Source organism: Rutidosis leptorrhynchoides, chromosome 11, assembly GCF_046630445.1.
Source record: "Rutidosis leptorrhynchoides isolate AG116_Rl617_1_P2 chromosome 11, CSIRO_AGI_Rlap_v1, whole genome shotgun sequence".
Lineage (NCBI taxonomy): Eukaryota > Viridiplantae > Streptophyta > Magnoliopsida > Asterales > Asteraceae > Rutidosis > Rutidosis leptorrhynchoides.
Window position 1 is genome coordinate 29,208,269 of NC_092343.1, and position 27,108 is coordinate 29,235,376.

The 27,108-nt window shown below is 32.9% G+C and overlaps 1 long non-coding RNA gene across 2 annotated transcripts; it reads right to left on the reverse strand.

Moving 5' to 3' along the window:
* Window positions 1–511: 511 nt before the first annotated feature.
* On the reverse strand, window positions 512–2,754 carry LOC139877669 (uncharacterized). 2 transcript variants are annotated; one of them, XR_011768715.1, is made up of 4 exons: window positions 1,737–2,754; window positions 1,350–1,450; window positions 1,068–1,224; window positions 512–725 (listed from the first exon to the last, which is right to left on the reverse strand). It is a non-coding gene; the product is annotated as an uncharacterized lncRNA (long non-coding RNA). The 2 variants fall into 2 exon arrangements; XR_011768714.1 differs by having other exon boundaries at window positions 512–1,224.
* Between the last annotated feature and the right edge of the window lie 24,354 nt (window positions 2,755–27,108).

Sequence of the window (27,108 nt, forward strand, 5' to 3'; positions counted from 1 at the left end):
ACCTTGTTCATCATTCAGAATCCTTCATCATTCTGAATATGCAAGCGTTTAATCGTTTTGTTTTCAGCATCGATATGAAATATGGAATATGATTGAATATTGGGATTAGGTTTCGCATAATGAACGATTTTGAAATTTGAATGTGTTTAATCTCCGTTATTTTTTTTTTTTCCTTCTAATAATTAAAGGGTATTACAGGGATTTATCAACATGATTAGCTAACGAGTTTTATGTTGGATTGAATTGAATGGTTAATATTGAATTTTGGCATTGATCTTGTGGTTATAAAGGGCCTCCTTTTTTTAAAGAGGAAGGTTCCTCTTTTAATATATAAAAAGAGATTATTGTTACTGACTCGTTTTTTCGCGGGAATTAAATATAACTAGTAAAATGACCCGTGAAATTACGGGTTTGTTTAAACGAAACAGTTTAATGATATATTTTAGGTACTAGTGAAATGACCCGTAAAATCACGGGTTTTTCAAAAAGATATTTATATAATTAACATGAATAATAATCACCCGCAAAGCAAGTATTTTGACATGATATTACATCTACAGCAGAATCTCTTTGAAAAAGATAGCCTGAAAGAAGAAAGGGCATTACTTCAAATCCTTGAAAAGGGCATCGACTAAGTTAGCGAAATATGTGTTGCATCTACAGGGCTAAACCCTCTTGATTTCAGTAGGCAACACCTATCAGTGTCCCTCCATGTACAGAGTTACCTACACACAAGAAGCCTTATAAGAATATATTGATAACAATACATAAATGAATTCATGCATTCTGGGAGTATATATTACTAAGACATTAGATATCGTGAAGTTTGTACCCACATATAAATATATTGATTACCAAACAAAAAGTTTTTTTAAAATGGATTACCGTCATATTAGTAAATAGTTGACTTCAAATTGGTCAACAGTATCTAACTCGTTTGGGTACTTAAACGAAATCGACAGCTAATTAAAACCATATTTAAAATGTAACATTTCTCCTACTACCAATACAAACACTACCTATTTTCTACAATACCTATTTTCCAGGTCTATGTTTCATAGTCGAACCTGTTAACCTCACTTCTTTCGGGTTGTCAGGTTTAGTATAACCCCAGTTCACTTGGAACCTCGTGATTTCTAGGTTGGCTAGCTAAACATGCATATCTTTTTGTCTTCTTTCCTCATCCATCTTCTCATAATGCCATTACTCTTATCTGATCTTGTGCTACAAAGGCAAACAAATACCAATAATATTACCCATAGGTGGCAATTTTGACCGACTAATATATAGACATGGACATTTTGATCATTGGATTATCCCAAACGGGCCAAATCAATTCAAAGACCAACCTTTGAAAGTTATGGCGAACAATCCTACCGATATCACTTTATCATCAATGCCCATTTTCTGCTTTGTCTGCTCCAATATCACCTCTTCAACCGAGCCAACTCTGACCAAAACAAATATCATTACCAATACATATTTCTTGGTGTAAACCTCTTAGCAAAGAGATGAATAAAGTCGAACTACTTATTTCTTTGCATCAAACACGTTTCATGAAAATTATGCAAGTGTATCAGGCTAAATAAAAAGTTGCACATAACTATTTTAACATTAAAAAAAACAAAGTACAACTATTTTAACATTAAAAAAAACAAAGTTAACCTGAGAAAAGGATTGACTTTGACTTTTATTACTTAACTATTTTAAAGGACTCAATTGTCACGAATCAGTACCTTCTATTCCTTCTTTACTCTTTACTCTTCCTTGTAGTGTAGTGATTTTCTTAACTTATTAATTCAGAGCAGGTACCATATGATCATTTGAAAAGAGCATCATCTTCATTGCTTATGCTAAAGAGAACAAACAAAACTAATGAATTGACATAAATTATATTTATGAAACTGCCTCAACTAAGCTAAAGAAAGTACACAAGCATAAAGAACATGTTTAGGCAGTAGCTTAATTCTTTATTTAAATGGTTGGACCTGATTCATTTAAAAGCCATATTTTTGCTTTAGCAAATGGTCTAAAATTGCCAACCGTAATTTATATGAATAATCTATATGAACTGTACTATTTATAAATATAGGTTTATTTTTTAAAAATATACTCCGTAATACCTTATTTTGGTGTCAGATTGGGTCCTGAAAACTATATACAAAATATCAATGCACATTAGATGGTCTACACAATTTGATTTATAGACATGTAGCTGATCAACATGGCAATATTAGATGAATAATATTATCCACATACACTATATTGGGCCTGAAGCTTTTGTGGTATAAAATACTTAGCAAAGCAGTTGGTTGATACATCAGTGTAGTGTGAAACTAATTTTTATTACCTGAAAGTAATATGAACTCATGAAACCACTCACCTATCTTAGCTCTTGAGGTAATGGACTGAAATGTACATAATAATACATTAGTTATGCATATCATATTTGAAGTTTTAAGCAATATTGAAAACAATAACTTTGAAAGATAAAGTAGTTAGGAATTAAGAGCATGTAAGCATTTCATCGAACACCTAATAGGCAACAGCTTCAGTGACAATTCGAAGGCTCTATACCACCAGGTGACAACATATTCGAAAAGAACTCGATTTCAAATGTTTTTGTGAGTCTAGATTCACAAATTTGAATCCCTGGAGCAAGCAAAGAAGTGAATCATAGAAAATATAAAATCCTGAATATAAAATCAATAGACCAAAGAGATGAATCATAGAAAAATTATAAACCCTGAAAAGTTAAACATAAACCCTAAGATATAATCAAACATATAAAAAAACTTTAAAAGTTGACATTAGTACATTTAAATTTTGCAATAACATTATAATTATAATTAACACTAAATTTATAAAGAAACATTATGTTGGTCATATACAACTTTTCAAAAATCAAAAGAGAAACATTATAACTAAATAACCTTTGAAAAACACGAGGAACATTCATTTATCTTTTTTGACCTTCAAAATGTGTCCTCCATTTCAACCAGCTACAGTGAACGTTCATCTAGCTATTTTGATCCTTCAAAATGGGTCATCCATTTCAACCACCTATGCAAAAAGTAGATATTGGATGCATTGGTTCTACTGTGTATACCTTGAGCATCTTTAATTGAATGTTTACCTTGAGCAAATCAGATGTTGGATGCATTGGTTCTATTGAGTAAGATCATACGTTCAATTGGATGTTTACCTTGAGCAAGATCAGATGTTCTTGCATTTCTATATACGTTGTTGGACGGTGGAGAGAACATTTGGTACAATAAACTATTCAAAACAACCACAATCCAATACTACAATAAAAAACTATAGTCCCAAAACCGTCACACATGAATGCATACATTAATCTTAGAAGAACATGTGAAAACCATGCATACCTTATGTGCTTTGACATGTTACCGACTCCGTATGACCCACCCATTTTGCCACCTCTAAATTTCTTAGAACGATATAGCAAAATACAAAATTGTTCACGGATGGTGATAAATCATAAAACAACTTCACGTTATTAGCGTTCAACCATCTCTCTTACTATACTACCACTCTAACCGTCTTATAAAATCTAAAACAAAATGCAAAACTTATGCAGTAATAAAGACGCTGAAATAGATAAGATACTATAACATACCTTATGTGCTTTTGTTACTCATTAATATTTTGGTAACTACACAAAACCACAATGTATGTTAGCAGGGTTATTCTCTGGTCAAAAGTTTCTTTGGAAACATTCAAAACTTCTTTAAAAAACCAAACAGTGTAGCAGCAACAGATGAGGTTCCTTCATCTAAATCCCATCAAAGGCACAAAGCATGAAAATAATATCATTGATTCATAAAGTTAAATTTACAAAACATGGAAAGAAATAACTTTGACATCACGAAATAGAAGATAACTGTAAACACATTTTATATAGATCAAAGAATCATCAAATTTTAATACGCAAATAGCAGCTTTTGACTACCAAAAACTATAATTCTATTTATGGGCCACAAGACCAACATCAACATACATATTAACATAATCAGTTCCAAATGCGTACCAATACATACGCATGAGTAAAAAAAACTACTTTATAAGTTACAGAGTATCTACTAAAAAACCAATTTACAAAAATAACTATGTATCTAATATCAATACACACCTGACTTTTTTTAAAAGCTTTGGTAGGATCCAGTCCAAAATTTTCAAGACCTGCACAAAATCAGTAATAATAACCAAATTACAACTCAAATTATCAACTCAATAACAAATGGTGTAAAAATATACAGTTAAATGCATAAATTGCGAGTCAACTCAAAAAATATCAATAGTAACAATATATAGAATTGATTTACTTTGCGGCTTTGCTCTATATATCTCGAACAAAAGTCTTGAATAGTCCATATCTTTTATTCTGATCACCAAAGCCAGAAGTAAAGAACACCACCACAGAATTAGTAGAAACCAGAGATGAAGAAGAAGATTCAGATTTTAAAACTATTTTCAAAATTCTTAGAAGGAATTGAATTGAAGAGGCGTGCTTTTGATGAGGAAGTAGATGATTCACATTTTAGATATTACTTACTGGTTGGATGGTTGCAGATAACCATTTAGATCTCTGAAAAAGAAATTTGTGACCTGATTTTGGTAGCTACAGGATTAGAAGGATGAAGAAAACCTCAATTGTATCCTCTTACAGTGATCGATGGTTAGATTTAGTATAGATTTCCTAGGGTTTTGATCTACATTTGCACAATTAATTTTCTAGGGTTTTGAGAGCATGAGTTTATTTTTCTGCCCAACAATTAGGAGAGCGTGCGTTTTTATTACTCAGTAATAGATTATATATTTAAAATTTTAATTATATAAATTTTTAGATTAATAACATCATTCACATATCCTCAAAAGTTTTCAAATTTTTTTTTAGTTTCTTTTATGAAGGAAAATAGCTTTATTATGACATCATCATTTTAGCATTATAATAGAATCTATAGATTAAGTGAATGTAACTGCTCAAGTCATTTGGTTTAATGATCCATGGAACCACGGATTTTGACTAAAAAATGTGTCGTTGTTTTTACAAATATATTGAGACATGTATTTTCGCATACATATGTAACGTAATTAATCCCGTAAAGAGAACTCATATTATTTAAATATAAATAATATAATATTAGTAACTTAAAAAAATAATTATAATTGTAATTATAATTATAACTATAAAAATAAATAATAATAATATAGTTTTTAAGTACTTAGAATATTTTAATTAATTATTTTAATGACATCGTTATGGAGTCTTGAAATTTTTCTTTTTATTTTTTAATTTTTTTAAGCTTGGATAATTCTAATTTATGACATGATCATTTTAGAGATTTAATAAAATGTATAGATAATTTAAGATTTAGTTGGATATATTGTAAAACGAAATTTATATGAATAAAAGTATAGACGGACTTGAAATTGAATGATATTATGTAGTTATGTAAGTGAGTATGTTATAAATATGACACGTAAAATAAATCATAAAAATAATATGAATTTTAACTAAAAAGATAAAACCCTTGTGGTTATAAACGAGATTGTCAAATCTACATATGAAACAACCCCAATTTCGTTTACCAAAAACGAGGCACACATTTTTTTTTATATATGTTAGGTCCCATTAAAACGTACATTATGCATAACACCTTCAACACTGTTTTAACCAAAAACATATTATCGTAATGACACGTTTAACAATTTAATATAACCCTTGGTACACAAATGACACATTACAAAATCATTTGTAACAATGACCCAATCACACAAATCACGGGTTAATACTCAATAACCCAACCCAATACCAAGAGCATAATCCCGAGGATCTACCAAATCTCCAATCCACGTCCGTATCCGAAAGCTACCCCATCGAGCCCAGGCGCTCCTACGCATCTAGTCTAACAACTTGCTAGATTCACAATCACAATACCTGTAAAAAGGTAAACAACGAGAGGGGTAAGCTAACGCTTAGTGAATGCAAAAATTATACATATACATATATAATCTACTTACTTGCAATCACTTACACAATACCGCATACAAGCTAGCAATTCAACAACCATGCAAACATCATGCATAAACTAATATCCGCAATTCACAATAAGCTAGCAACACCAATAGTGTAGTGACCCGAACTTTTCCATGTTTATATATATATTAAATGAAATTGTTATTTACATGATTAAGTGTTTCCAACATGTTAAGCAATCAAACTTGTTAAGACTTGATTTATTGAAATAGATTTCATATAGACAATTGACCACCCAAGTTGACCGGTGATTCACGAACGTTAAAACTTGTAAAAACTATACGATGACATATATATGGTTATATATATAGTTAACATGATTTCATTATAAGTATGTATCTCATTAGGTATTTTAACAATGAGTTATATACATATAAATGAGACTATTAATTTAAGAAACTCGAAAACCATATATATAACGATTATCGTTATAACAACGTCTTACTAGGTACATATGAATCATATTAAGATATTGATACACTTGGTTAATTATGTTAAATGATAAGTAAATATATTATTAAGTGTATTAACAATGAAATACATATGTAAAAATAAGACTACTAACTTAATGATTTCGAAACGAGACATACATGTAACGATTATCGTTGTAACGACATTTAACTGTATATATATCATACTAAGATATATTATATATCATAATATCATGAAAATATAACAATTTAACATCTCATTTGTTATAATAAACAATGGGTTAACAACATTTAACAAGATCGTTAACCTAAAGGTTTCAAAACAACATTTACATGTAACGACTAACGATGACTTAACGACTCAGTTAAAATGTATATACATGTAGTGTTTTAATATGTATTCATACACTTTTGAAAGACTTCAAGACACTTATCAAAATACTTCTACTTAACAAAAATGCTTACAATTACCTCCTCGTTCAGTTTCATCAACAATTCTACTCGTATGCACCCGTATTCGTACTCGTACAATACACAGCTTTTAGATGTATGTACTATTGGTATATACACTCCAATGATCAGCTCTTAGCAGCCCATGTGAGTCACCTAACACATGTGGGAACCATCATTTGGCAACTAGCATGAAATATCTCATAAAATTACAAAAATATGAGTAATCATTCATGACTTATTTACATGAAAACAAAATTACATATCCTTTATATCTAATCCATACACCAACGACCAAAAACACCTACAAACACTTTCATTCTTCAATTTTCTTCATCTAATTGATCTCTCTCAAGTTCTATCTTCAAGTTCTAAGTGTTCTTCATAAATTCCAAAAGTTCTAGTTTCATAAAATCAAGAATACTTCCAAGATTGCAAGTTTACTTCCAAGTTTTCTAAATCAATTCCAAGTAATCATCCAAGATCAAGAAACCTTTGTTACTTACAGTAGGTTATCTTTCTAATACAAGGTAATAATCATATTCAAACTTTAATTCAATTTCTATAACTATAACAATCTTATTTCGAGTGGAAATCTTACTTGAAATTGTTTTCGTGTCATGATTCTGCTTCAAGAACTTTCAAGCCATCCAAGGATCCTTTGAAGCTAGATCTATTTTTCTCATTTCAGTAGGTTTATCCAAGGAACTTGAGGTAGTAATGATATTCATAACATCATTCGATTCATACATATAAAGCTATCTTATTCGAAGGTTTAAACTTGTAATCACTAGAACATAGTTTAGTTAATTCTAAACTTGTTCGCAAATAAAAGTTAATCCTTCTAACTTGACTTTTAAAATCAACTAAACACATGTTCTATATCTATATGATATGCTAACTTAATGATTTAAAACCTGTAAACACGAAAAACACCGTAAAACCGGATTTACGCCGTCGTAGTAACACCGCGGGCTGTTTTGGGTTAGTTAATTAAAAACTATGATAAACTTTGATTTAAAAGTTGTTATTCTGGGAAAATGATTTTTATTATGAACATGAAACTATATCCAAAAATTATGATTAAACTCAAAGTGGAAGTATGTTTTCTAAAATGGTCATCTAGACGTCGTTCTTTCGACTGAAATGACTACCTTTACAAAAACGACTTGTAACTTATTTTTATGACTATAAACCTATACTTTTTCTGTTTAGATTCATAAAATAGAGTTCAATATGAAACCATAGCAATTTGATTCACTCAAAACGGATTTAAAATGAAGAAGTTATGGGTAAAACAAGATTGGATAATTTTTCTCATTTTAGCTACGTGAAAATTGGTAACAAATCTATTCCAACCATAACTTAATCAACTTGTATTGTATATTATGTAATCTTGAGATACCATAGACACGTATACAATGTTTCGACCTATCATGTCGACACATCTATATATATTTCGGAACAACCATAGACACTCTATATGTGAATGTTGGAGTTAGCTATACAGGGTTGAGGTTGATTCCAAAATATATATAGTTTGAGTTGTGATCAATACTGAGATACGTATACACTGGGTCGTGGATTGATTCAAGATAATATTTATCGATTTATTTCTGTACATCTAACTGTGGACAACTAGTTGTACGTTACTAACGAGGACAGCTGACTTAATAAACTTAAAACATCAAAATATATTAAAAGTGTTGTAAATATATTTTGAACATACTTTGATATATATGTATATATTGTTATAGGTTCGTGAATCAACCAGTGGCCAAGTCTTACTTCCCGACGAAGTAAAAATCTGTGAAAGTGAGTTATAGTCCCACTTTTAAAATCTAATATTTTTGGGATGAGAATACATGCAGGTTTTATAAATGATTTACAAAATAGACACAAGTACGTGAAACTACATTCTATGGTTGAATTATCGAAATCGAATATGCCCCTTTTTATTAAGTCTGGTAATCTAAGAATTAGGGAACAGACACCCTAATTGACGCGAATCCTAAAGATAGATCTATTGGGCCTAACAAACCCCATCCAAAGTACCGGATGCTTTAGTAATTCGAAATTTATATCATATCCGAAGGGTGTCCCGGAATGATGGGGATATTCTTATATATGCATCTTGTTAATGTCGGTTACCAGGTGTTCACCATATGAATGATTTTTATCTCTATGTATGGGATGTGTATTGAAATATGAAATCTTGTGGTCTATTGTTACGATTTGATATATATAGGTTAAACCTATAACTCACCAACATTTTTGTTGACGTTTAAAGCATGTTTATTCTCAGGTGAATACTAAGAGCTTCCGCTGTTGCATACTAAAATAAGGACAAGATTTGGAGTCCATGTTTGTATGATATTTTGTAAAAACTGCATTCAAGAAACTGATTTCGATGTTACATATTTGTATTGTAAACTATTATGTAATGGTCGTGTGTAAACAGGATATTTTAGATTATCATTATTTGATAATCTACGTAAAGCTTTTTAAACCTTTATTTATGAAATAAAGGTTATGGTTTGTTTTAAAAATGAATGCAGTCTTTGAAAAACGTCTCATATAGAGGTCAAAACCTCGCAACGAAATCAATTAATATGGAACGTTTTTAATCAATATGAACGGGACATTTCAGTTGGTATCCGAGCGTTGGTCTTAGAGAACCAGAATTTTGCATTAGTGTGTCTTATCGAGTTTGTTAGGATGCATTAGTGAGTCTGGACTTCGACCTTGTTTACTTGAAAAATGATTGCTTAACAAATTTTGTTGGAAACTATATATTTTTAACATGTGAATATTATGTGATATATTAATCTCTTAACGCGTTTGATATTATGTGATAGATGTTTACCTCTAGAACAAGTCCCATTGACTCACCTAATAATAATGAAGAGTCAAATGTAAATTGGAATGATTCGTGGACTGATTCACAAGTTCCCGAAGAGGAACCGGAAGAAGAGTCGGAACCGGAAGAAGAATCAGAACCGGAAGAGGAGGAACCGGAGGAGGAAATAGAACCGGTGGGGGAAATAATAAAACGGTTAAGTAAAATAAAATCCTCAACCAACCGACCAAGGTTAATTATGGTCAATGGTGTTTCCGCCAAGGAAGCAAAATATTGGGAGGATTACCAATTCTCCGATGAATCGGATTCCGACGAGAATTCCGATGATGTTATAGAAATTACCCCAACTGAATTTAAAAAGGCAAAAGAAAATAATAAGGGAAAAGGCATAAAAATAGAGAAATCTAATTCCAACCCCGATGAACTTTATATGTATCGTCAACCCCTGAAGTCCTTAAGTTGTAACAATGACCCAGGAACCTCTAAACCACCAGGTTTTTCTAAACCATTGTGGAAAACGACAGCTCGTATTAGGGGAACATCATATATCCCTAGAAACTTGGCAAAACGAACCAAAACCGAAGAAGAAGAAACGAGCGAGTCGGAATAAGATAGATGTATTCGTGTGGTGTAATATATGTAATATAGTGTGCTTATGCTTTATGATATATGTAAAAATTGCTTGTATTAATAAGTAATTTTTTTTATGAATCTAACTCTTGTCTATTTTACAGTTTAAAAACACAAATTGGATAGACAACCCAATATTTTAAGAGACCTACCCAGAGACATGATTGATGAAATCTTGTCTAGAGTTGGTCAGAATTCCTCGGCACAACTATTTAAGGTGAAATCAGTTTGTAAGACATTCGAAGAACGTTCCAAGAATGTCTTGGTTTATAAGAGACTTTCGTTTGAAAGATGGGGGATATCACATTGGGAAACCCATAAGTTACGATGTGTTTACTTTGACGCATATATTGCGGGGAACCCAAATGCTATTTTACGCAACGGGTTAAGAAATTATTTTGACTCAATGTATCCAAATATAGGACTTCATGATTTAGAAAAAGCGGCTAACATGCAACATAAAGAAGCATGCTATGCTTACGGGTTAGTAATGTTCGCTTCTCACCAAAGTGAGAACAAGAACATCGGGCTACAACTATTAAACAAAATGTTCCCACAAGTAACGGAGTCGGTAATTGGGGTAAGAAATGAGGATTTTAGATTGTTACGGGACTGTTGGACATTACGTAACCCTCGTCCCTTTGACGACGTTACAACACGCTGTCTTATCAATGGCCATAACGGTTATGTTCCACAAGACCAAGGATGGAAAGTAGTCCTAGTAAAACCAGAATGCATGACTTGTTTCTGGACGTATGAATTACGTGTCTTTATTGCCTTTGCTGAACGACTTGTGTACTAGCTAGAATTATCTTCACAACTATCTTGTATCAAAGTTATTGTGTGCTATATTTCATGCTTTATGTAAAATAAGCGGTATTGTAAGTTTGTAAAATATTGTATAAAAGTTTGAACGCGAAATATTATTATAATCAGTTTTTCATATAGAATTGTAGTAGTTGAATTGTATATTAGCTACTAAGTATGAACTTAACGGGTAGGTACTACCCGAATTTAAACTTATAAAACGCTAATATGAAGAAAAAGCTTTTATAAATGAGTTCATATTATGCTACGAAATACTATTAACTACTCTTAATATTCTGTATGATTAACTTGTTCCATTTGACTATTTTGAAGGAAATGGCACCGACTACTCGACACACCGTGAATATGAATGAAGAGGAATTCCGTACTTTTCTAGCTTCAAACATAGCCGCAGTACAGGCTGCGCTACATACCAACAATAACCTTGGATCTAGCAGTACAGGAAATCGTGTAGGATGCACCTACAAAGAATTCACTGCCTGCAAACCTCTGGAATTTGATGGAACCGAAGGACCGATTGGATTGAAACGGTGGACCGAGAAGGTCGAATCGGTGTTTGCCATAAGTAAGTGTACTGAAGAGGACAAAGTGAAGTACGCTACGCATACCTTCACAGGTTCTGCATTAACATGGTGGAATACCTATCTAGAGCAAGTGGGACAAGATGATGCGTACGCACTACCGTGGTCAGCATTCAAGCACTTGATGAACGAGAAGTACCGTCCCAGAACCGAGGTCAATAAGCTCAAGACAGAACTTAGAGGGTTACGAACCCAAGGATTTGATATTACCACGTACGAAAGACGATTCACAGAATTATGCCTATTGTGTCCGGGAGCGTTCGAAGATGAGGAAGAGAAGATCGACGCGTTTGTGAAAGGATTACCGGAAAGAATCCAAGAAGATATAAGTTCACACGAGCCCGCCTCCATACAACAGGCATGTAGAATGGCTCACAAACTAGTGAACCAAATTGAAGAAAGAATTAAAGAACAGACTGCTGAAGAGGCCAATGTGAAGCAAGTCAAAAGAAAGTGGGAGGAAAACAGTGATAAGAATCACCAATACAACAACAACAGCAATTACAACAATAATCCCAACAAGTATCCCAGCAATCGCAACATCAATCGCAACTACAACAAACGACCCAACAACAACAATAATAACAACAACAACAACAACAACAACAGCAACTACAACAATCATCCCAACAACAATAACAACCGCAACAACAACAACAATCAGAAGCAGCTATGCCAAAGGTGTGAAAAGTATCACTCGGGGTTCTGCACCAAATTTTGCAACAAGTGTAAAAGAAATGGTCATAGCGCAGCGAAGTGTGAGGTCTACGGACCAGGGGTTAACAGAACGAAAGGAACAAATGGTGTCGGAATGAGTAATGGCGGAGCAAGTAGTGTCGGAGCAAGTTATGCCAATGTAGTTTGTTATAAATGTGGAAAACCGGGCCACATTATTAGAAATTGCCCGAACCAGGAGAACACGAATGGACAAGGCCGCGGAAGAGTTTTCAATATTAATGCGGCAGAGGCACAGGAAGACCCGGAGCTTGTTACGGGTACGTTTCTTATTGACAATAAATCTGCTTACGTTTTATTTGATTCGGGTGCGGATAGAAGCTATATGAGTAGAGATTTTTGTCCTAAATTAAGTTGTCCATTGACGCCGTTGGATAGTAAATTTTTACTCGAATTAGCAAACGGTAAGTTAATTTCAGCAGATAATATATGCCGGAATCGAGAAATTAAACTGGGTAGCGAAATATTTAAGATTGATTTGATACCAGTAGAGTTAGGGAGTTTTGATGTAATAGTTGGCATGGACTGGCTGAAGAAGGTGAAAGCAGAGATCGTATGTTATAAAAATGCAATTCGCATTGTACGAGAAGAAGGAGAACCCTTAATGGTGTACGGAGAAAAGGGCAACATGAAGCTACATCTTATTAGTAATTTGAAGGCACAAAAACTAATAAGAAAAGGTTGCTATGCTGTTCTAGCACACGTCGAGAAAGTACAAACTGAAGAAAAGAGCATCAATGATGTTCCCGTCGCAAAAGAATTTCCCGATGTATTTCCGAAAGAATTACCGGGACTACCTCCACATCGATCTGTTGAATTTCAAATAGATCTTGTACCAGGAGCTGCACCAATAGCTCGTGCTCCTTATAGACTCGCACCCAGCGAGATGAAAGAACTGCAAAACTAACTGCAAGAACTATTAGAACGTGGTTTCATTCGACCAAGCACATCACCATGGGGAGCTCCTGTTTTGTTTGTCAAGAAGAAGGATGGTACATTTAGGTTGTGTATTGACTACAGAGAGTTGAACAAACTTACCATCAAAAACCGTTATCCACTGCCGAGAATTGACGACTTATTTGATCAACTACAAGGCTCGTCGGTTTATTCGAAGATCGATTTACGTTCTGGATATCATCAAATGCGAGTAAAGGAGGATGATATTCCAAAAACTGCTTTTAGGACGCGTTATGGTCATTACGAGTTTATGGTTATGCCGTTTGGATTGACTAACGCACCAGCTATGTTCATGGACCTTATGAACCGAGTGTGTGGGCCATATCTTGACAAGTTTGTCATTGTTTTCATCGATGACATACTTATTTACTCAAAGAATGATCAAGAGCACGAAGAACATTTGAGAAAAGTGCTAGAAGTATTGAGGAAAGAAAAACTGTACGCTAAGTTTTCAAAGTGTGCATTTTGGTTGGAAGAAGTTCAATTCCTCGGTCACATAGTGAACAAAGAAGGTATCCAGGTGGACTCGGCAAAGATCGAAACCGTTGAAAAGTGGGAAACCCCAAAAACTCCGAAGCATATACGTCAATTTTTAGGATTGGCTGGTTACTACAGAAGATTCATCCAAGATTTCTCCAAAATAGCAAAACCCTTGATTGCATTAACGCATAAAGGGAAGAAATTTGAATGGAAGGATGAACAAGAAAAGGCATTTCAATTATTGAAGAAAAAGCTAACTACGGCACCTATATTGTCATTGCCTGAAGGGAATGATGATTTTGTGATTTATTGTGACGCATCAAAGCAAGGTCTCGGTTGTGTATTAATGCAACGGACGAAGGTGATTGCTTATGCATCTAGACAATTGAAGATTCACGAGCAAAATTATACGACGCATGATTTGGAATTAGGCGCGGTTGTTTTTGCATTAAAGACTTGGAGGCACTACTTATATGGGGTCAAAAGTATTATATATACCGACCACAAAAGTCTTCAACACATATTTAATCAGAAACAACTGAATATGAGGCAGCGTAGGTGGATTGAATTGTTGAATGATTACGACTTTGAGATTCGTTACCACCCGGGGAAGGCAAATGTGGTAGCCGACGCCTTGAGCAGAAAGGACAGAGAACCCATTCGAGTAAAATCTATGAATATAATGATTCACACTAACCTTACTACTCAAATAAAGGAGGCGCAACAAGGAGTTTTAAAAGAGGGAAATTTAAAGGATGAAATACCCAAACGATCAGAGAAGCATCTTAATATTCGGGAAGACGGAACCCGGTATAGGGCTGAAAGAATTTGGGTACCAAAATTTGGAGATATGAGAGAAATGGTACTTAGAGAAGCTTATAAAACTAGATACTCAATACATCCTGGAACGGGGAAGATGTACAAGGATCTCAAGAAACATTTTTGGTGGCGGGGTATGAAAGCCGATGTTGCTAAATGCGTATGAGAATGTTTGACGTGTTCTAAGGTCAAAGCTGAGCATCAGAAACCATCAGGTCTACTTCAACAACCCGAAATTCCGGAATGGAAATGGGAAAATATTACCATGAATTTCATCACTAAATTGCCAAGAACTGCAAGTGGTTTTGATACTATTTGGGTAATAGTTGATCGTCTCACCAAATCAACACACTTCCTGCCAATAAGAGAAGATGACAAGATGGAGAAGTTAGCACGACTGTATTTGAAGGAAGTCGTCTCCAGACATGGAATACCAATCTCTATTATCTCTGATAGGGATGGCAGATTTATTTCAAGATTCTGGCAGACATTACAGCAAGCATTAGGAACTCGTCTAGACATGAGTACTGCCTATCATCAACAAACTGATAGACAGAGCGAAAGGACGATACAAACTCTTGAAGACATGCTACGAGCATGTGTTATTGATTTCGGAAACAGTTGGGATCGACATCTACCGTTAGCAGAATTTTCCTACAATAACAGCTACCATTCAAGCATTGAGATGGCGCCGTTTGAAGCACTTTATGGTAGAAAGTGCAGGTCTCCGATTTGTTAGAGTGAAGTGGGGGATAGACAGATTACGGGTCCGGAAATAATACAAGAAACTACCGAGAAAATCATCCAAATTCAACAAAGATTGAAAACCGCACAGAGTCGACAAAAGAGCTACGCGGACAGTAAAAGAAAAGATATAGAGTTTGAAATTGGAGAAATGGTCATGCTTAAGGTTTCACCTTGGAAAGGCGTTGTTCGATCTGGTAAACGGGGGAAATTAAATCCAAGGTACATTGGACCATTCAAGATTATAGATCGTGTCGGACCAGTAGCTTATCAACTAGAGCTACCTCAACAACTCGCGGCTGTACATAACACTTTCCACGTCTCAAATTTGAAGAAATGTTTTGCTAAAGAAGATCTCACTATTCCGTTGGACGAAATCCAAATCAATGAAAAACTTCAATTCATTGAAGAACCCGTCGAAATAATGGATCGTGAGGTTAAGAGACTTAAACAAAACAAGATACCGATTGTTAAGGTTCGATGGAATGCTCGTAGAGGACCCGAGTTCACCAAGGAGCGTGAAGATCAGATGAAGAAGAAATACCCGCATTTATTTCCAGAAGATACGTCAACACCTCCAACTGCTTAAAATTTCGGGACGAAATTTATTTAACGGGTAGGTACTGTAGTGACCTGAACTTTTCCATGTTTATATATATATATATTAAATGAAATTGTTATTTACATGATTAAGTGTTTCCAACATGTTAAGCAATTAAACTTGTTAAAACTTGATTTATTGAAATAGATTTCATATAGACAATTGACCACCCAAGTTGACCGGTGATTCACGAACGTTAAAACTTGTAAAAACTATACGATGACATATATATGGTTATATATATAGTTAACATGATTTTATTATAAGTATGTATCTCATTAGGTATTTTAACAATGAGTTATATACATAAAAATGAGACTATTAATTTAAGAAACTCGAAAACGATATATATAACGATTATCGTTATAACAACGTCTTACTAGGTACATATGAATCATATTAAGATATTGATACACTTGGTTAATTATGTTAAATGATAAGTAAATATATTATTAAGTGTATTAATAATGAAATACATATGTAAAAATAAGACTACTAACTTAATGATTTCGAAACGAGACATATATGTAACGATTATCGTTGTAACGACATTTAACTGTATATATATCATACTAAGATATATTATATATCATAATATCATGATAATATAACAATTTAACATCTCATTTGTTATAATAAACAATGGGTTAACAACATTTAACAAGATCGTTAACCTAAAGGTTTCAAAACAACATTTACATGTAACGACTAACGATGACTTAACGACTCAGTTAAAATGTATATACATGTAGTGTTTTAATATGTATTCATACACTTTTGAAAGACTTCAAGACACTTATCAAAATACTTCTACTTAACAAAAATGCTTACAATTACATCCTCGTTCAGTTTCATCAACAATTCTACTCGTATGCACCCGTATTCGTACTCGTACAATACACAGCTTTTAGATGTATGTACTATTGGTATATACACTCCAATGATCAGCTCTTAGCAGCCCATGTGAGTCACCTAACACATGTGGGAACCATCATTTGGCAACTAGCATGAAATATCTCATAAAATTACAAAAATATGAGTAATCATTCATGACTTATTTACATGAAAACAAAATTACATATCCTTTATATCTAATCCATACACCAACGACCAAAAACACCTACAAACACTTTCATTCTTCAATTTTCTTCATCTAATTGATCTCTCTCAAGTTCTATCTTCAAGTTCTAAGTGTTCTTCATAAATTCCAAAAGTTCTAGTTTCATAAAATCAAGAATACTTCCAAGATTGCAAGTTTACTTCCAAGTTTTCTAAATCCATTCCAAGTAATCATCCAAGATCAAGAAACCTTTGTTACTTATAGTAGGTTATATTTCTAATATAAGGTAATAATCATATTCAAACTTTAATTCAATTTCTATAACTATAACAATCTTATTTCGAGTGGAAATCTTACTTGAAATTGTTTTCGTGTCATGATTCTGCTTCAAGAACTTTCAAGCCATCCAAGGATCCTTTGAAGCTAGATCTATTTTTCTCATTTCCAGTAGGTTTATCCAAGGAACTTGAGGTAGTAATGATATTCATAACATCATTTGATTCATACATATAAAGCTATCTTATTCAAAGGTTTAAACTCGTAATTACTAGAACATAGTTTAGTTAATTCTAAACTTGTTCGCAAATAAAAGTTAATCCTTCTAACTTGACTTTTAAAATCAACTAAACACATATTCTATATCTATATGATATGCTAACTTAATGATTTAAAACCTGGAAACACGAAAAATACCGTAAAACCGGATTTACGCCGTCGTAGTAACACCGCGGGCTGTTTTGGGTTAGTTAATTAAAAACTATGATAAACTTTGATTTAAAAGTTGTTATTCTGGGAAAATTATTTTTATTATGAACATGAAACTGTATCCAAAAATTATGATTAAACTCAAAGTGGAAGTATGTTTTCTAAAATGGTCATCTAGACGTCGTTGTTTCGACTGAAATGACTACCTTTACAAAAACGACTTGTAACTTATTTTTCTGACTATAAACCTATACTTTTTCTGTTTAGATTCATAAAATAGAGTCAATATGAAACCATAGCAATTTGATTCACTCAAAACAGATTTAAAATGAAGAAGTTATGGGTAAAACAAGATTGGATATTTTTTTCTCATTTTAGCTACGTGAAAATTGGTAACAAATCTATTCTAACCATAACTTAATCAACTTGTATTGTATATTATGTTATCTTGAGATACCATAGACACATATACAATATTTCGACCTATCATGTCGACACATCTATATATATTTCGGAACAACCATAGACACTCTATATGTGAATGTTGGAGTTAGCTATACAGGGTTGAGGTTGATTCCAAAATATATATAGTTTGAGTTGTGATCAATACTGAGATACGTATACACTGGGTTGTGGATTGATTCAAGATAATATTTATCGATTTATTTCTGTACATCTAACTGTGGACAACTAGTTGTACGTTACTAACGAGGACAGCCGACTTAATAAACTTAAAACATCAAAATATATTAAAAGTGTTGTAAATATATTTTGAACATACTTTGATATATATGTATATATTGTTATAGGTTCGTGAATCAACCAGTGGCCAAGTCTTACTTCCCGACGAAGTAAAAATCTGTGAAAGTGAGTTATAGTCCCACTTTTTTAATCTAATATTTTTGGGATGAGAATACATGCAGGTTTTATAAATGATTTACAAAATAGACACAAGTACGTGAAACTACATTCTATGGTTGAATTATCGAAATCAAATATGCCCCTTTTTATTAAGTCTGGTAATCTAAGAATTAGGGAACAGACAGCCTAATTGACGCGAATCCTAAAGATAGATCTATTGGGCCTAACAAACCCCATCCAAAGTACCGGATGCTTTAGTACTTCGAAATTTATATCATATCCGAAGGGTGTCCCGGAATAATGGGGATATTCTTATATATGCATCTTGTTAATGTCGGTTACCCGGTGTTCACCATATGAATGATTTTTATCTCTATGTATGGGATGTGTATTGAAATATGAAATCTTGTGGTCTATTGTTACGATTTGATATATATAGGTTAAACCTATAACTCACCAACATTTTTGTTGACGTTTAAAGCATGTTTATTCTCAGGTGAATACTAAGAGCTTCCGCTGTTGCATACTAAAATAAGGACAAGATTTGGAGTCCATGTTTGTATGATATTGTGTAAAAACTGCATTCAAGAAACTGATTTCGATGTTACATATTTGTATTGTAAACCATTATGTAATGGTCGTGTGTAAACAGAATATTTTAGATTATCATTATTTGATAATCTACGTAAAGCTTTTTAAACCTTTATTTATGAAATAAAGGTTATGGTTTGTTTTAAAAATGAATGCAGTCTTTGAAAAACGTCTCATATAGAGGTCAAAACCTCGCAACGAAATCAATTAATATGGAACGTTTTTAATCAATAAGAACGGGACATTTCAAATAGCATATAGTTCACAATTTAATATGCTAATATAAAATTCACACAACCATGGTTAACCAATCGTACAAAGGAATGGTACTCGAATTTCCCATCGGTGTTCATAACAACCGTTAGTGCACTTAACACGTCGTACACTAACCCCACGGGTGGCATCTTAACACGTCGATACTTAACCCCGAGTGGTGTCTTAACACGTCGACGCTTCACCCATGACATTTATTGGAGTGGCATCTTAATACGTCGATACTTCACCCATAGTGGTGTCTTAACACGTCGACACTTCACCCTTCCTACTTTCCGGAGTGGTGTCTTATCACGTCGATACTTCACCCCCGAGTGGTGTCTTAACACGTCGACACTTCACTCGTTCTCGTCACGTGAGATGTGGTGTCTTAACACGTCGACACTTCACAACTCACGCTACACAAATAAATACATTATATACGTACACATATAATTATTCTACTCACCTTGGAATGCCCGCACAAGTCATGTATAACATGATCTCCGTCCTCAAATCCGAGCAAGTAACCACCTATATCACACATATGTACAATATACACATAAATAGCCATTCTCTAAAATAGAATCCGACACAAACATCCCTTAACCGAGGGATTACACCTTGCTCGCCAAAACTCGCCCATTTAACACCTAATGGACACAAACCAATTACCACTTCGGGTGGTAATTCAAACCAACACAACAAAGTACAATTTAACCCTAATCATACTTTACCCCAATTAGACCAAACCTAGGTCTTGACACTAAATTACTACTTAGGTAGTAATCATTTCAAACGCCAATTACACCAAAAACCCCAACACGTGCAATATTGACCCATATTGCCTTTGACCGCGTTTGACTTTTGTTAAAATGTCATTTTAACCCAAAAACACTTCCCACGATTACTTTCATTCAAAAATGCCATTTAACACTTAAAACAAGCGTTTAAACACCCGTTTGACCAAAACTAGTGTCATTACCAAATTCGACCCAGTTCACTTTTCCCATTTTGACATAAGTCACAAAAAATGCCCAAAATCACTAACGGCTAGTGATTATATTTTTAAAACATCAATTAGCACTTAAATTAGGGTTTACATCAATTAGCACTAACGGCTAGTGACCAATTCAGCAAAAATCAAGAACACTTGACCCATTTCAACACAAAACCCATTTTGACCTAAATTAGGGTTTACACCCAAAACCAAGTCAACACAACACCAAAATCACTAGTGAACAAGTGTTCTAAGGTTTGAACCAACAAATGCAAGATCCAAGCTTACAATTTCATCAATTAAAACTCTAAGTCACCAATTTGGGTTTACTTACATGAATCTTACCCAAAAACCCCCAAAATCACAAGAAATGGGGTTTATAACCCTAACTAGCACAAACCCTAACTCCAAATCCAAATCAAAGTAATTAAATCGAATCTAGGGTTTACATCAACTCCAAAATCGAGCTAGTAACAATAAACATCAAGGAGAACCAAAATCCGCTTCCAATTTGGGCAAAAATCACCATCTTCATCACTATTGGAGCTTCCTCTCTCTAGAAACCCTTCATTCTCTCTCTAAGACTTGAGGATGAAGATAAGAATGAGATCTAGATCTAATCTCCAGCTATACATACACCCACATGTGAAATTACCCAAATGCCCTTCTTATTTTCAAATTTAAAATGAAATTCTGCACAAAATCCCGTCGTGGACCGCCGGTCCAATGCTGAACTGTTGACAAAAAGCCTAGTGCTGGACCGTAGGGCCAATCTGGACCGCCGGTCCAGTTTGTTCCTGTTTTGCCTTTTAACTAAGGTTGGACAGTCGGGCCAATCTAGACCGCTGGTCCACCCAGCCTTTGGAAATTTGGGTGTTACAACTCTCCCCTACTTAACATGAATCACATCCCCGTGATCCGCACCACGCACCATTAAGCAAGTAATCTAATACCCACACACTTGCCATCCGCAACTCGAAACCAAATTCAACGATCCTACAAGTACATCTAAAATTCCGAAGTCGAAAACACCCATAGAACTCACCATACATTAACATAAGCTCGAACTCACTTATTACCTTTGCTACCACCAATAGTACCACGTACTTCCAATGACCGAATTATTTGTTAAGGGAACACGAAAATCACCATGTAACCTTACAAGTTTCCCTTAGACTTCCACCCGCATCATGCTACGTCCATAACCAAATCATCCAACGTGATCTACTAGGTCCACTACGCCATGAACCAAGTCTTGCATTAATCCAAATCGAGAAGGATTCATGTCGCGTTAAAACTCCGTACTTCAGCAGTTCATAAACGCATCACTCAACGGTCGCACATCCGCTTATGCGCAAACATTTGTTTTCCACCCCATAAAACCCGTGATTTTCAATTTTACAAGTCGATGCCAACGGGGCAATCGACACACTCCTCCGACGAGCACTTCCTACAGTCACCACACCCGGGCTATTCCTTCAACGAAGAAATTTTGGTATCACCAGATAATCACACTGGGAACGTAAAATTTCCCATCAATCGATCAGCACACGACCACCAGTCCCTGGATTAATCCAGGATGACATTAGTACACCACGAACTAGGCAAAACATCAACACTCGACATAAGGTTTCTCCCTTAAACCCTACAACACATCCATACACTACGGCTTCCTCGTACTAGTATGGAAACTATTCGTGTACTAGAATCCCGTCAACATCGAATTATCACCACAACAAATTCGCAACTCGCCACACGACCCACAAAATATTCACCAACACCTGGTGAATCCTCCTTCCTAGACCATCCGCTAAGGATGGCCTCGACATTTCAATGCAACTAACGGGTCACATCACTAGGGAACACACCCTCGTAATCAAAAAACATCCACGTGTCTCTATGTGAGACGATCGGAACCGGCACTCCCCGCCTCACAATCGTCCATAAAGTGGAATAATCCACTGACAATTTTCACGACCACGTCTCCCGAAAGGAAAAATACAATATCCATAAAATCGAACCCGTACCTTGTGACAACCCGGAAATTTCCAACCAAATTTAAACTTTATCTTTATATTATTCCGACACGATAAGCAAAGTTTATTAAGTTAAATCTCAAGAATTTTAAATTGTGTTCATACATTCATTATAAGCTCAACCAAATTCCGACGATTCACGAACCGTTATATATAAATAAATATGTATATATATATATATTATAACTTGAGAATATTAATAAAGTATTAAACGTATAATACTTTACATGAACGTATTTGTTTCAATATGTTTATCGATGGAATTAGAAGATAATATGAAATGATTGATTTATCAGATACATTGTGATATGATTACGGGTCTATGTTATGAGGTCCACTGTGATTTAAGAAATCTATTCTTTTTGACAACATTCGGAAAATGGTAAAGTGATTTATAAGTAAGAACGTGGAGTGTAAATAACTTAGATGTTGGATATCGACAAGTTAAGTAACTCGAAATTTTTCATTAAGATGATTTCATACGTTTATTTAACCTTTGAACTTTATCGCTTGCTTCACCAACAGACTGTAATTTAAAAACTTGAAACCTATTATGAATATATATGATTTTACTTTTCTAAAACGTTTTATGATATAACGATTTCCATTATTTTAACCTTTAAACAAAATGATTCTTAAATATATTTAGTTTTGGAAAACCAAATTATCATATTTATTTGATTTAGTTTCAAACGTACAAAAACGTTTTCAGTTTAAAAAGAACTTTATTATTAAAACGTATATAACTTTTATAAGTATCTAGAACCACTTTTGACAACTCATTACTTAACCGGTATGATAAAGATAACGATATTTATATTTTATTTTATTAAATATATATAACGATTTAAATTAATATTATATATATTTATACGCATATTATACGTACATAGTTTTTATACTTTTACTATACTTAAACTTTACCGTTACTTTATTTTTACTTTACCTTAACTTTAATAATTCACTTTAATAATTCATACTTTAATAATTCACTTTAATAATTCATACTTTAATAATTCACTTTAATAATTCAAAAATCTATTATAAATAGAATTCAATAGGTTTTGTTATTTCATAGAAACTTGAAAATATTTTTCTCTAAACTCTCTCAATCGATTTACATATATATATTTTACTCCGTATTATTTCAAGATATTATTAGTATACATAAAATATTACGACGGAGTGCTGTCCGAGTGATTTCGAAATTGTTTTTCGAGCGGGATAGAGCTAAGGAAATTATGGGTTATAGCTATGGAGGTTATGGGTATGGTTCGGGAGTATTTCTCGTGAGTCAAACTAGTTTGTATCATCTCCGTTGCGTCTACGTAATTTTTCTGCAATATTGAATCTCAATATTGATACGTGAGCACTCATAACTTAACTTTTATATATTATTAGTGTATCCCTGACTAGTGCTCGAGTATATATATAGGATTATGCATGCTTATACGTTCGTTATTGTCGTTAGATAGGTTATGTCGAATCTTGAATTAAATACATATGCTATTAAGATAAGGTATATGATATGCATGTCGTTGGAAAGCTAGCGAAAATTTGAGAACTTTTCATTTAGATATCGAATGGTTTCGATGAACGTTTTAGAAGTTATAGTTAATTGAATTTTTGTATTATTATTAAAAATGATTATTATTATCGTCGTTATAATCTAATTATTATTATTATTATTATTATTATTATTATTATTATTATTATTATTATTATTATTATTATTATTATTATTATTATCATCATTGTCGTTATTAATAAAAGATATTATTGTTATTTTTATTATTATTACTATCGTTATTATCGTTAAGGTTATAATTAGTATTAGTATTATTATTATTATTATTATCATTCAAATAGTTATTAGTATTATCATTAATATTATTATTATTAGTATTATTATAATTAAAACTAATATTAGTAACATCTAATTATTATGATTACTATTATTATTATTAATATGAACACGATATAAAAGACGACTAAAAGCTATTAAACGAAGCGATTAGGAAATAATGAGTATGAGTATCTTGATGAAATTAAGATATTGTAAGATATTAATTTAAAGGAAAAATATCATTTTCATTATTTTACTATTATTATTATAAAAAGTATTATTAATATTAAAACTATCACTTTTACTAAAATTATTATTTTTAACAAAAATATCATTGTTAATATGAAACATCATTATTTTTAGTACTACTATTGTTAATAAAAATTATCATTTTATCATTTTTAGAAAATATAATTATTGTTATTTTTATTAGTAGAATAATAATAATTATTACAAAATAATACAACTTTTACTTATTATTATTATTATCAATATTATTTTATCAAATAAATATGTGATACAAAGATATTTTAGTACGTATAATATAATTACATTAATAATACCTATTATATTATTTTTATGATATTAAATGAACTTTATAAATTTTATTACTTAAGATATATAAAAGTATATTTTTATTATATAAATTTTAATATAAAATTTTATTTATTAATAAAAGAACTATATTATTTACTTTAATAAAATCTATTAAAAATATTTAAATAAATAAAATGACTATATTTAAACTATATAATAATCATGTATAAATTTTGGAAGACATTTTGGTCAATATGACTTTTGTTGACTTTTGCATATTTAGTCTCGAGCATTAGAATTGTGATACACTACGACTTGACCTAAATTGTTAGACAGATATTGATCAAACATATAAATATATATAATTAATATAGGTTCGTGAATCCAAGGCCAACATTGCACTTGTTCAATGACGTCATATGTATTTTTACTACAAAATACAGTATTGTGAGTTTCATTTGCTCCCTTTTTAAATGTTTTTGCAATATATATTTTTGGGACTGAGAATACATGCGCTGTTTTTATAAATATTTGACGAAATAGACACAAGTATTCAAAACTACATTCTATGGTTGGATTATCGAAATCGAATATCTCCCCTTTAGCTTGGTAACCTAAGAATTAGGGAACAGTACCCCTAATTGACGTGAATCATAAAGATAGATCTATGGGCCTAACAAACCCCATCCGAGGTACGGATGCTTTAGTACTTCGATTTTTATACATACGAGAGGATTCTGTTATACAGACGAGAGGATTCTGTTTTGGGGATATTCTATATGCATCTTGTTAATGTCGGTTACCAGGTGTTCACCATATGAATGATTTTACCTTAATGCAGACGAGAGGATTCTGCTTGAGGATTATATTTATGAAAAATGAAAATCTTGTGGTCTATTATATTATTGAAAATGATTTTACCTTTATGCAGACGAGAGGATTCTGCTATTGGAATTATGTTTAATAAAAATCTTGTAGTTTATTAAAATAATGGAAATGAATGATTATGATAAACTAATGAACTCACCAACCTTTTGGTTGACACTTGAAAGCATGTTTATTCTCAGGTTTGAAAGAAATCTTCCGCTGTACATTAGCTCATTTTAAGGATATTACTTGGAGTCATTCATGGCATATTTTGAAAGACGTTGCATTCAAGTCATTGATTTCATCAAGATTATTATTAAGTCAATTATAGTTGGATGTATTATGAAATGGTATGCATGCCGTCAACTTTAGATGTGAATAAAGTTTGTCTTTTAAAAACGAATCAATGTTTGTAAAATGTATCATATAGAGGTCAAATACCTCGCGATGTAATCAACTATTGTGAATCATTTATAATGTATATGAACGGGTCCTTTCAGTTGGTATCAGATCGGTGGTCTTAGCAAACCAGGTCTGCATTAGTGTGTCTAACTGATAGTCGTTAGGATGCATTCGTGAGTCTGGACTTCTACCGTGTCTGCATTGTCAAAAGTTTTGCTTATCATTTTTGTCAGAAATTGACTGCTTATCATTCTTAGTCTAGACACGTCTTACTGCATTGATTGCATGAACAGTGTATAGACAAAGTTCATATCTTAGCATATCTGTTACTGTAAACTTTGCCTGACATATCCTGTAAATTCCTCCGTAATCTACGAAATCTTTTACGCTATATATATAGATATTCTATGTAATTAGAATACCACCCGATAGCCGAAAAATCATTTCATATCGAAAAATCATTTCATATTGAAAAATCCTTTATTCAATCGAACGAAATGGAATTCGTCATTAGTTCAAGTCCCTCGAATTCCGATATGGAATCTCACTCAAGCTCCGAAAGCAGTGTGACTGGAATGGATCAACCAATCAGTCATCATCTATTTTGGATGAATTGGAGATGGGTTCGTAGCCTCCTCAATCATTGGAGACAAGAAGAAGGCAATCCTTTCCATCGACCACATTGCCCTCTTGGTAAAGAACCCGAAGCACTTACCTGCGAACCTATCCGAAACACCATTTTCTCTCTCATTTCCAGAGTATCTCGTCACGATT